Source organism: Salvelinus alpinus, chromosome 7 (genome assembly GCF_045679555.1).
Source record: "Salvelinus alpinus chromosome 7, SLU_Salpinus.1, whole genome shotgun sequence".
Classification (NCBI taxonomy): domain Eukaryota; kingdom Metazoa; phylum Chordata; class Actinopteri; order Salmoniformes; family Salmonidae; genus Salvelinus; species Salvelinus alpinus.
The window spans coordinates 32,519,053-32,529,557 of record NC_092092.1 but is presented as its reverse complement, the minus strand read 5'-3'; positions in this window follow the sequence as shown (position 1 = coordinate 32,529,557).

The following is a 10,505-nucleotide window of genomic DNA, read 5'->3' as shown; positions in this document are numbered from 1 at the left end:
GCAAAATGGGCTCCAGGTCAAAACCTGGCTCCAGGTCATCTATAAGTCTATGCTAGTTAAAGCTCCGCCTTATCTCAGTTCACTGGTCACGATAACAACACCCACCCGTAGCACGCGCTCCAGCAGGTATTTCTCACTGATCATCCCCAAAGCCAACACCTCATTTGGCCGCCTTTCCTTCCATTTCTCTGCTGCCAGTGACTGGAACGAATTGCAAAAATCACTGAAGTTGGAGACTTTCATTTCCCTCACCAACTTTAAACATCAGCTATCTGAGCAGCTAACCGATCGCTGCAGCTGTACATCGTCCATCTGTAATTAGCCCACCCAATCTACCTACCTCATCCCCATACTGTTTTTATTTTATTTACTTTTCTGCTCTTTTGCACACCAGTATCTCTACTTGCACATCATCATCTGCTCATTTATCACTCCAGTGTTAATCTGCTAAATTGTAATTATTCGCTCCTATGGCCTATTTATTGCCTACCTCCTCATGCCTTTTGCACACACTGTATATAGACTTTCTTTTTTCTACTGTGTCATTGACTTGTTTATTGTGTTATTGGCTTGTTTATTGTTTACTCCATGTGTAACTCTGTGTTGTTGTCTGTGTCACACTGCTTTGCTTTATCTTGGCCAGGTCGCAGTTGTAAATGAGAACTTGTTCTCAACTAGCCTACCTGGTTAAATAAAGGTTAAATAAAAAATAAAAATACATTTAAAAAATGAGTAGGATTGATTGAAATGAGTTATAAAATTGCTCAATCTTCTCTCTGCCCCAGAGTTGCAGGAAACTTGCTTTAAAAATGCAACATCTTCTCTACGCACCATGGCAAAATGAGCAGAATTGCAGGAAATTAACTTTAATTATTTTCTCTTTGCTGTGAAGGGGAGGCTGCTAGGCTTTTTTTTGGCCCCCACCCCCATCAAAGTAGCCCATCCCTGGTATAGATAGGGAGTGAAGGAAGATCATTGAAAAGGTATTGCAACAGATAGAGGATCATTGATTTTGGAGTCATACTCTATTTCACACCAATAAACACGTTCTCACTCAGACACACACACACACACACACACACACAGTTGCGTCATGCACGCACACACACACACCCCTCCACTCCCAGCTTTTCTTTGGCCCAGATCGTAGGTCGAGTTAAAGTGATGGAGGGTTGTAAAGGAGAACAGACCATTAGCTCCATTGATATCTGCCAAGAGGCTGAAAGAGGAAACGCTGTATCACAAAGTTGTAAAGATATACCTGAGACACCACTAGATCTCACAGTCTGACAGCCCAGCATCACTCACTCTGTGTGTGTGTGTTTGTGTGTGTGTGTGTGTGTGTCAGGCCAGCATCATTCACCCTGTCCATCTCCTAGAAGTGGTCGTCACAGACAACAAACCTGACCTCTCTGTCACTGAGGAGCCGCCCCTACAGTACAATTGTAAAGGCAAATATTGGCTAGGATGGACCTAATAAGCCCAGGGATGGGCAAAAATTACAAAATACAGATATAAAATATAAAAGAGTTCAATGTATCAAAATAAACTACAAAATACTTGTATTACAAAATACTTTTGTAATGTATTCAATTAAAATACATGTACACTGAACAAAAATATAAACGCAACATGTAAAGTGTTGGTCCCATGTTTCATGAGCTGAAATAAAAGATCCCAGAAAGTTTCCATTCGCACAAAAAGCATATTTCTCTAAAATGTTGTGCAAAAATGTGTTTACATCCATGTTAGTAAGCATTTCTCCTTTGCCAAGATATTCACTTGACAGGTATCAAGAAGCTGATTAAACAGCATGATCATTACACAGGTGCACCTTGCGCTGGAGACAATAAAAGGCCACCTTAAAATGTGTGGTTTTGTCACACAAGACAATGCCTCAGATGTCTCAAGTTTTGAGGGAGGGTGCAATTGGCATGCTGACTTCAGGAATGTAAACCAGAGCTGTTGCCAGATAATTGAATGTTCATTTCTCTACCATAAGCCACCTCCAACATTGTTTTATAGAATTTGGCAGTACGTCCAACTGGCCTCACAACCGCAGACCACGTGTATGGCATCGTGTGGACAGAGTGCCCCATGATGGTGGTGGGGTTATGGTATGGGCAGGCATATAAGGCACAGCCAAAAAACACAATTGCATTTTATCGATGGCAATTTGAATGCACAGAGATACCGTGACGAGATCCTGAGGCCCATTGTGAGGCCCATTTTTTTTTAAGGTATCTGTGCCAACAGATGCATATCTGTATTCCAAGGCATGTGAAATCCTAAGATTAGGGCCTAATTCATTTATTTCAATTGATTATTTTCCTTATATGAACTGTAACTCAGTAAAGTCTTTGAAATTGTTGGGTTTATATTTTTGTTCTGTGTATTTTTTGTTTTTTACAATATAAAATTCAAAAGGCACTCGCACATCTGAGCTATCTTTGTTGCAGGTGCATGGTAACAGTTGAGTATGATGAGAAGAACGAAGAAACCCGCACACTGCTCTTGATAGTATCACTGCTCTTTAATAAGCTTTAGGTATCGGCAACAAGGCCTTCGTCAGAGCTTATGAAAGAGCAGTGACACCAGCAACAGCAGTGTACAGGTTTCTTATTTTTTCACATCGTATTTTAAAATACTAAAATACATTTGCAAGTAGCCGGTCCGAACAGCAACAACATGCTTTCTATGACTGTGATATGTTGTTGAGCAAGTCACTCTGGATAAACGTATGTCTATATTACCAAAATGAACTGCAAAGGGACAGAGCTCATTAGAATAGTACTCAGCATGCTTTGCAATTGCTAATTTGAACATATACAGTGCATTCGGAAAGTATTCAGACCCCTTGACTTTTTCCAAATTTTGTTACATTACAGCCTTATTCTAAAATAGATTAAATACATTTATTCCCTCGTCAATCTACACACAATACCCCATAATGACAAAGTGAAAACTGTTTTTTCTTTTGGAAAATTTATAAAAAAACAAGTATGCTATGAGACTCGAAATTGAGCTCAGGTGCATCCTGTTTCCATTGATAATCCTTGTGATGTTTCTACAACTTGATTGGAGTCCACCTGTGGTAAATTCAATTGATTGGACATGATTTGGAAAGGCACACACCTGGCTATATAAGGTTGACAGTGCACGTCAGAGCCAAAACCAAGCCATGAGGTCGAAGGAATTCTCCGTAGAACGCCAAGACAGGATTGTGCCGCTGCACAGATCTGGGGAATGGTACCAAAAAATGTCTGCAGCATTGAAGGTCCCCAAGAACACAGTGGCCTCCATCATTTTTAAATGGAAGAAGTTTGGAACCACTAAGACTTCCTAGAGTTGGACGCCCGGCCAAACTGAGCAATCGGTGGAGAAGGGCCTTGGTCAGGGAACCTTCCAGAAGGACAACCATCTCTGCAGCACTCTGCAGCAATCAGGCCTTTATGGTAGAGTGGCCAGACAGAAGCTCCTTCTCAGTAAAAGACACATGACAGTCCGCTTGGAGTTTGCCAAAAGGCATCTAAAGGATTCTCAGACCATGAAAAACAAGATTCTCTGGTCTGATGAAACCAAGATTGAACTCTTTGGCCTGAATGTCAAGCGTCACGTCTGGAAGAAACCTGGCACCATCCCTACGGTGAAGCACGATGGTGGCAGAATCATGCTGTGGAGATGTTTTTCAGCGGTAGGGACTGGGAGACTAGTCAGGATCGAGGGAAAGATGAACGAAGCAAAATACAGAGAGATCCTTGATGAAAACCTGCTCCAGAGCGCTCAGGACCTCAGACTCGGGCGAAGGTTCACCTTCCAACAGGACATCGGCCCTAAGCACACAGCCAAGACAACGCCAAGACAAAGTCTCTGAATGTCCTTGAGTGGTCCAGCCAGAGCCCGGACTGAACCCGATCAAACATCTCTGGAGAGACCTGAAAATAGCTGGGCAGCAACACTCCCCATCCAACCTGACAGAGCTTGAGAGGATCTGCAGAGAAGAATGGGAGAAACTCCCCAAATATAGGTGTGCCAAGCTTGTAACGTTATACCCAAGAAGACTTGCAGCTGTAATCGCTGCCAAAGGTGCTTCAACAAAGCACTGAGTAAAAGGTCTGAATACTTATGTAAATGTGATATTCCTGTTTTTGCTTTGTCATTATGGGGTATTGTGTGTCGATTGATGAGGCTTTTTTATTTTTTTAATCAATTTTAGAATAAGGCTGTAACGTAACAAAATGTGGAAAAAGGGAAGCGGTCTGAATACTTTCCGAATGCACTGTAAATGTATATTTAGCAGATGCTTTTATCACACCATAGTGCTATCAGACTTCTGATACCAATGCAGGGTGAATGGGGGGGCCACAAAAATGTGAACCGTTTTAGATTTTTTTTTTTTATAAATTGGAGTGTAGTTCAGCCCAGTGTAATTGAAATTACTAAATAATTCCCACAAAATATGTATACACAGAACATGGTTGCCATGTTCGCAGAATATAAGATATTAATGTTCTAGACACGTTTCATGGAAACGTTGCATGAACAGTCATGTCTCCAGTTTTCTGAGGTTTAGGAGAATATTCCATCAACTTCTAACCAAACATACACTGTACTTTGATCTTCCCACTGTGCGACCATGTCCCTGTCAAGTGTTGGATATTCTATTCTCATCGTTGATTTGAATGACTTATTTCAGCAATTTAACGGCTTTCTGTATTGTTGTCTAATGTTGGTGGGGCATGTTAGCCTGTTTTAATGACACACCTGAACGCCTGACATATTTTTTATTGTGTACTTTTAACAGAGCTGAGTTTTACTTTAAAGTGCATTCACCCTATTGCTTACACCTATTAAGTTGTTTCATCTACATAAGTTCCTAGGGAGGAGGGGTTAGGTTTTCTTCTGGACAGGGCCTAACTATACTGGCCCAATAAGCACATTTCTTAGAGATATCTCTTATTAGGCCAGTGGTTACGGTGTTCATCATTGGTGCTGGTGGCCTGGGTTTGAAAAATGCTAGGTGAGTCACATTACTCCAGAGCTCTTCAACCCTGTTCCTGGAGCGCTACTGTCCTGTAGGTTTTCCCTCAAATCCTAATAAAGCACACCTGATTCTAATAATTAGCTGGTTGATAAATTGAAGCAGATTAGCTCCAATACAATTTTGGTTGGAGTGAAAACCAACAGGAGGGTAGCTCTCCAGGAACAGGGTTGAAGAGCCCTGCTCTACTCTCATATTCTTATTAATATATGTTCCCTAACCATGCCAACAGACAACGAGCTATGACTGCATCAGTGGTTCACCAATTAGGGCCTTGATTGGCAACAGTAACAAGACGTGATGTGTAATTAACCACTTTTTGGGGAGAACGTTTCTTCAGGACCACCAGGTGACGTCGTGGCAACTGATACACAGAAATTCTCTTGCAACTTTCCCATGAAACGTGTCTAGAACACTCATATCTTATGTTCTGAGAACATGGCAGCCATGCTCTGTGTATGTTTGGGGGGGATGTTGATGGGATATTCTCCTAACCCACAGAAAACTGGACACATGGATGTTCTTGCAATGTTCTCGTGTAATGTGTCTAGAACATTAATATAGGATATTCTGAGTTCTGTATGTTCTGTTTGACATTCATTTGCATCATTCGTGGGAGACGACATGTTTACTGTTTTGTTTTGCAGCTGAAGAGATGTTCAGTGAATGTGCTCTCCAAGGAACAACTTTGACACAGGTGTAACATGTCATTACTCGAACTCTTCCACCATATTGATAGCAGATTCTTTCAGCTTGTTACTACTTAGTCCATGATGTCTATGGTTCCACTCTAACTCGTTCACACTGCCACACTGCCATCTTGCTGAGGTAGATATAATGGCACGCGGGGGATTGTTGCAATGGGCTGAGCCACAGATCTAAATGCATCCTCTCCTTGGGTGCATCTCCATTATCTTAAGTGGCTTCTTTTCCTGTGGCGTTGAATTAGTGTACATTAAGGAGAGGAGACAAGGAGTGGAAGTTACTTTAGAGTGTTGAGATGGGCCCTATCACCCAACCATCCTAAAGTCAGGGCGGTTTTTATGAGTCATAGCAATAGAGTGTTGTGTACAAATAGATATCAGGCAGATGTAGATATCATCCATAATTCAGATGTTTGAATGAGTTCATATGCCGTCCTGTTTTCTTCCTAAAAGTACACTACTCTTGTTTTAGAAGGTTATGAGTGCTTAAGTTTTAAATCATGTACACGGAGACGTGAACATTTTATGGAATTCTTAAGTATGCTGAGAATGATCCTTAGCTCGACTCTATGACCCTCGGTTGATGGTGATATTGTGGGAGTCACAGATCGAAGTGTGTGTGTGTGTGATTACAAGTTCATTTCAGACATCTTGATAGATATTCACTGCAAAAAACAGTGAAAACAGGGGTGAAACTCATTCGAACTGACAAGAAAACAGATCTCTTTCGACAAAGCTGTTAAATTATGGATTCATAAACTACTGCATTTCTGAGGTAATGTGTGCCCTTCTGAATCCACACTACATATACTGCTTATGAGGGGCAATGGGCTGTAGAGGAGGGCTACAACTCTGATCCCAATGGGCAGTCTACTACAATAATGACTCCATCCCCTTTGGACAGGCAGAGGTGTTTGGATAACAGGAAAATATTGTGGTAAAACTGACCAAAAATGTAATCGCTTTTGTTGCAGATCATTCATTCTGGTGGCATGAAGAAAATATCTGTCTCCAGACATTTAGTCTGGCCCCCTAGAAGAGAATATAGAGTAGTTAAATCTTCCTTATGCAATAGCTGTCCCTCTCAGGCCTTTTAAATGTCACCAGAATTTAATTGAGAATGCCTCATCAATTCCAATGAAATTGTTAAATTTGAATTGAATTAGTATATATATTTTTTTATCATGTTAAAAGGAAATATAATTTAATTAATTGAAATTCAAATGCCTCTTCTATTCTATACTGAACAAAAATGGCTTTATTACAGACAGAAATACTCAGCACCCCCTCACAGGTTCTGGGCTGGTGTGGTTACACGTGGTCTGCTGTTGTGAGGTCGGTTGGACATACTGCCAAATTCTCTAAAATTAGGTTGGAGGAAGCTTAAGGTACAGAAATGAACATCCAATTCTCTGGCAACAGCTCTGGTGGACATTCCTGCAGTCAGCATGCCAATTGCACGCTCCCTCAAAACTTCAGACATCTGTGGCATTGTCTTGTGTAATGAAACTGCACATTTTAAAGTGGCTTTTAATTGTCCCCAGCACAATGTGCACCTGTGTAATGATCATACAGTTTAATCAGCTTATTTATATGCCACACCTGTCAGGTGGATGGATTATCTTGGCAAAGGAGAAATGCTCACTAACAGGGATGTAAACAAATATGTGCACAAAATTTGAGAGACGCGTGTGGAACATTTCTGGGATTTTTTTATTTCAGCTCATGAAACATGGGACCAACACTTTACATGTTGTGTTTATACAAATATACATTGTGTACATAAAACATCATACATGTCATTTATACATGCAATTGTTGAAACAATTGATTTTCCGGGCAAACTATTAAAATGAAATCAAAACCTGTATTTCAATATGTACATTGAGTATACAAAACATTTCCATGACAGACTGACCATGTGAATCCAGGGGAAAGCTACAGTTTGATTTCTTATTGATGTTACTCATTAAATCCACTTCAATCAATGTAGATGAAAGGGAGGAGACAGGTTAAATAAGGATTTTTAAGCCTGGAGATATGGATTGTGTATGTGTGCCATTCAGAGGGTGAATAGGCAAGACAAAATATTTAATTGCTTTTGAATGGGGTATGGTAGTAGGTGCCAAGCGCACTGGTTTGTGGGGGGGGGAGGCAACTCAATATTAGGAAGGTGTCCTTAAACTGCAATGCTGCTGGGTTTTTCATGCTCAACTGTTTCTTGTGTGTATTAAGAATGGTCCATTGCGGGCCTCCCGAGTTTAAGGCACTGCATCGTAGTGTTGCAGCGTCACTACAGCCTGGGGTTTGATCCCTGGCTGTGGCACAACCAGCCGTGATCGAGAGTCCCATAGGGCGGCTCACAATTGGCCCAGCTGGGGTGGCTTTACTTGGCTCATTGCACTCTAGTGACTCCTTGTGGCGGGCCGGGCGCCTGCAGGCTGACTCTGGTCGTCAGTTGAACAGTGTTTTCTACAACACATTGGTGCAGTTGGCTTCCGGGTTAAGCGTGCAGGTGTTAAGAAGCGCAGCTTGGCGGGTCATGTTTCGGAGGATGCATGACTCGACCTTCGCCTCTCCCGTGCCCATTGTGGAGTTGCAGCAATGAGACAAGATCGTAATCACGGAATTGGGGAGAGAAAGGGGGTGAAAATTACTTTAAGAATGGTCCTCCACCTAAAGGACATCCAGCCAACTTGCCACGACTGTGGGAAGCATTGGAGTCAACATGGGCCAGCATCCCTGTGGAATGCTTTCGACACCTTGTAGTCCATGACCCAACAAATTGAGGCTGTTCTGAGGGCAAAAGGGGGTGCAACTCAATATTAGGAAGGTGTTCCTAATGTTTTGTACACTCTGTGTATTTCATTAATCATTTACATTTTGTTCAATATGGGGAAAATACTACACTTCCCAGAATGCATTCATTTAACCAGTTGATCCTGAGGCCTTCAAAAAGAAGCCAAACAATTGAAATTGTTGGTGAAAATGTAATTGGCTATTCTAATCATCTAAGCACAAAGGTTAAAAGAATATATGAACATTGTTTTATAGAAAAAGTGATATATTTTTTGGTATCTGGAAGTGTGACCGGTCAGATTCCATGGAAATTCTATGGAATTTCTTTGAATTGCACTGAATTAAATATTTCCTGTCACTCAAACTCAAATTTTACACCCTGTGGGTTGTGGCAAGTTCAATTAGAATTTCAACTCATGAGTTGAATGGGAGTCAATTCCAAAATTCTGAATTGAGCCCAACCCTGCCTTCCAGGCAATCTGCAACTACCATTAGGCCAACCTTTTCCCCTGACAACTCAATATCTATACATTTCTCTCTGGGTGGATCTGTGCCATTTTCACCCTTCCTATTATGAATGGTGATGCCTCTGCTCACACACCATTACAAGCTATTACAGCACAAAGAACTCCCTGCTTCCACACAGCGCACCACATTCTCAATGAAACATGAACTCCACATACAGAGACACGGCCATAAAAACCCTAAGCTGACACACACTTAAGTACAACTACTATACCACCTAGTCTGTCTACTCCACCTCCCCAGAGGAACTTTATAGTAGCCCCATACAGCATAACTACAATCTGCATGCACTCACACACAGAGCAGCCTAACCAGATTTCAGGAGTTGAGTGAATAACGTTTACGATCAACAGCCGCTCCAGAATAGCTCCATATTAAAACATGGGTATTAAACAGTACCACTTGGCTGCCGAGGCTCCTAATCCTGGTCTTAAACCCTGGTAAAAATAGGACTGGGTCTAACAGTCATCCAGGCAGCAGAGTCAGGAAATTAGGGGAAGGAATTAGCTATCTATTCGGTGAGAGCTGTGGATTGGGGAGGAGAGGGAAGGGAAAGGCTTGAAGAGGTTCTGGCAACCTAGTGCTTGTTATTCCATTAGACACACTGAGCTGAGAGAGAGGGAGCACATAGAAGAGGAGAAGCTGAAAGGGGGATGAATGATGAATCATGGTTTAAGGATGCATGGAGATAGGAGGGAGGACAAGACAGTGACTAGTGAGACTTCCTCATATATGGTTTTGTGTGTGTGTGTGTGTGTGTGTGTGTGTGTGTGTGTGTGTGTGTGTGTGTGTGTGTGTGTGTGTGTGTGTGTGTGTGTGTGTGTGTGTGTGTGTGTGTGTGTGTGTGTGTGTGTGTGTGTGTGTGTGTGTGTGTGTGTGTGTGTGTGTGTTTGGGGGGGGGGGGGGGGGTTCTGGCTGCTGGTGCGCTGTTCAGCCCGTGTGGCAGGCCTGGCAAGCTGGTGCTTGTTATTCAATTAGACACACTGAGATGAGAGAGAGGGAGCACATAGAAGAGGAGAAGCTGAAAGGGGGATGAATGATGAATCATGGTTTAAGGATGCATGGAGATAGGAGGGAGGACAAGACAGTCACTAGTGAGACTTCCTCATATGGTTGTGTGTGTGAGAGACAGTGTAAAGAACCAGTGAAGCATCACCCCATGTTTCTGTAGAACTACACTTCCTCTACCTGTCTAATGCTCACACTAATAAACAGGGAGCTTCTCTACAATTACTTCTGTCTGCAGAAGCTGCTTTCCTTGTGTAATGGTCAGCCAGCTTGCAGAAAGAGACTGGTCTTAGTAGTAAACACTGACTGGGACACAGGCCAAGAGCTCTGGGATGAAGTAGATTCCATCTCAGAGGGAGATTTGAGTCAGTGTTGAGATTTCAAATGTTTTCATACTAAAAAGCTTCAGGTGAGTTGCTCTAAAATTC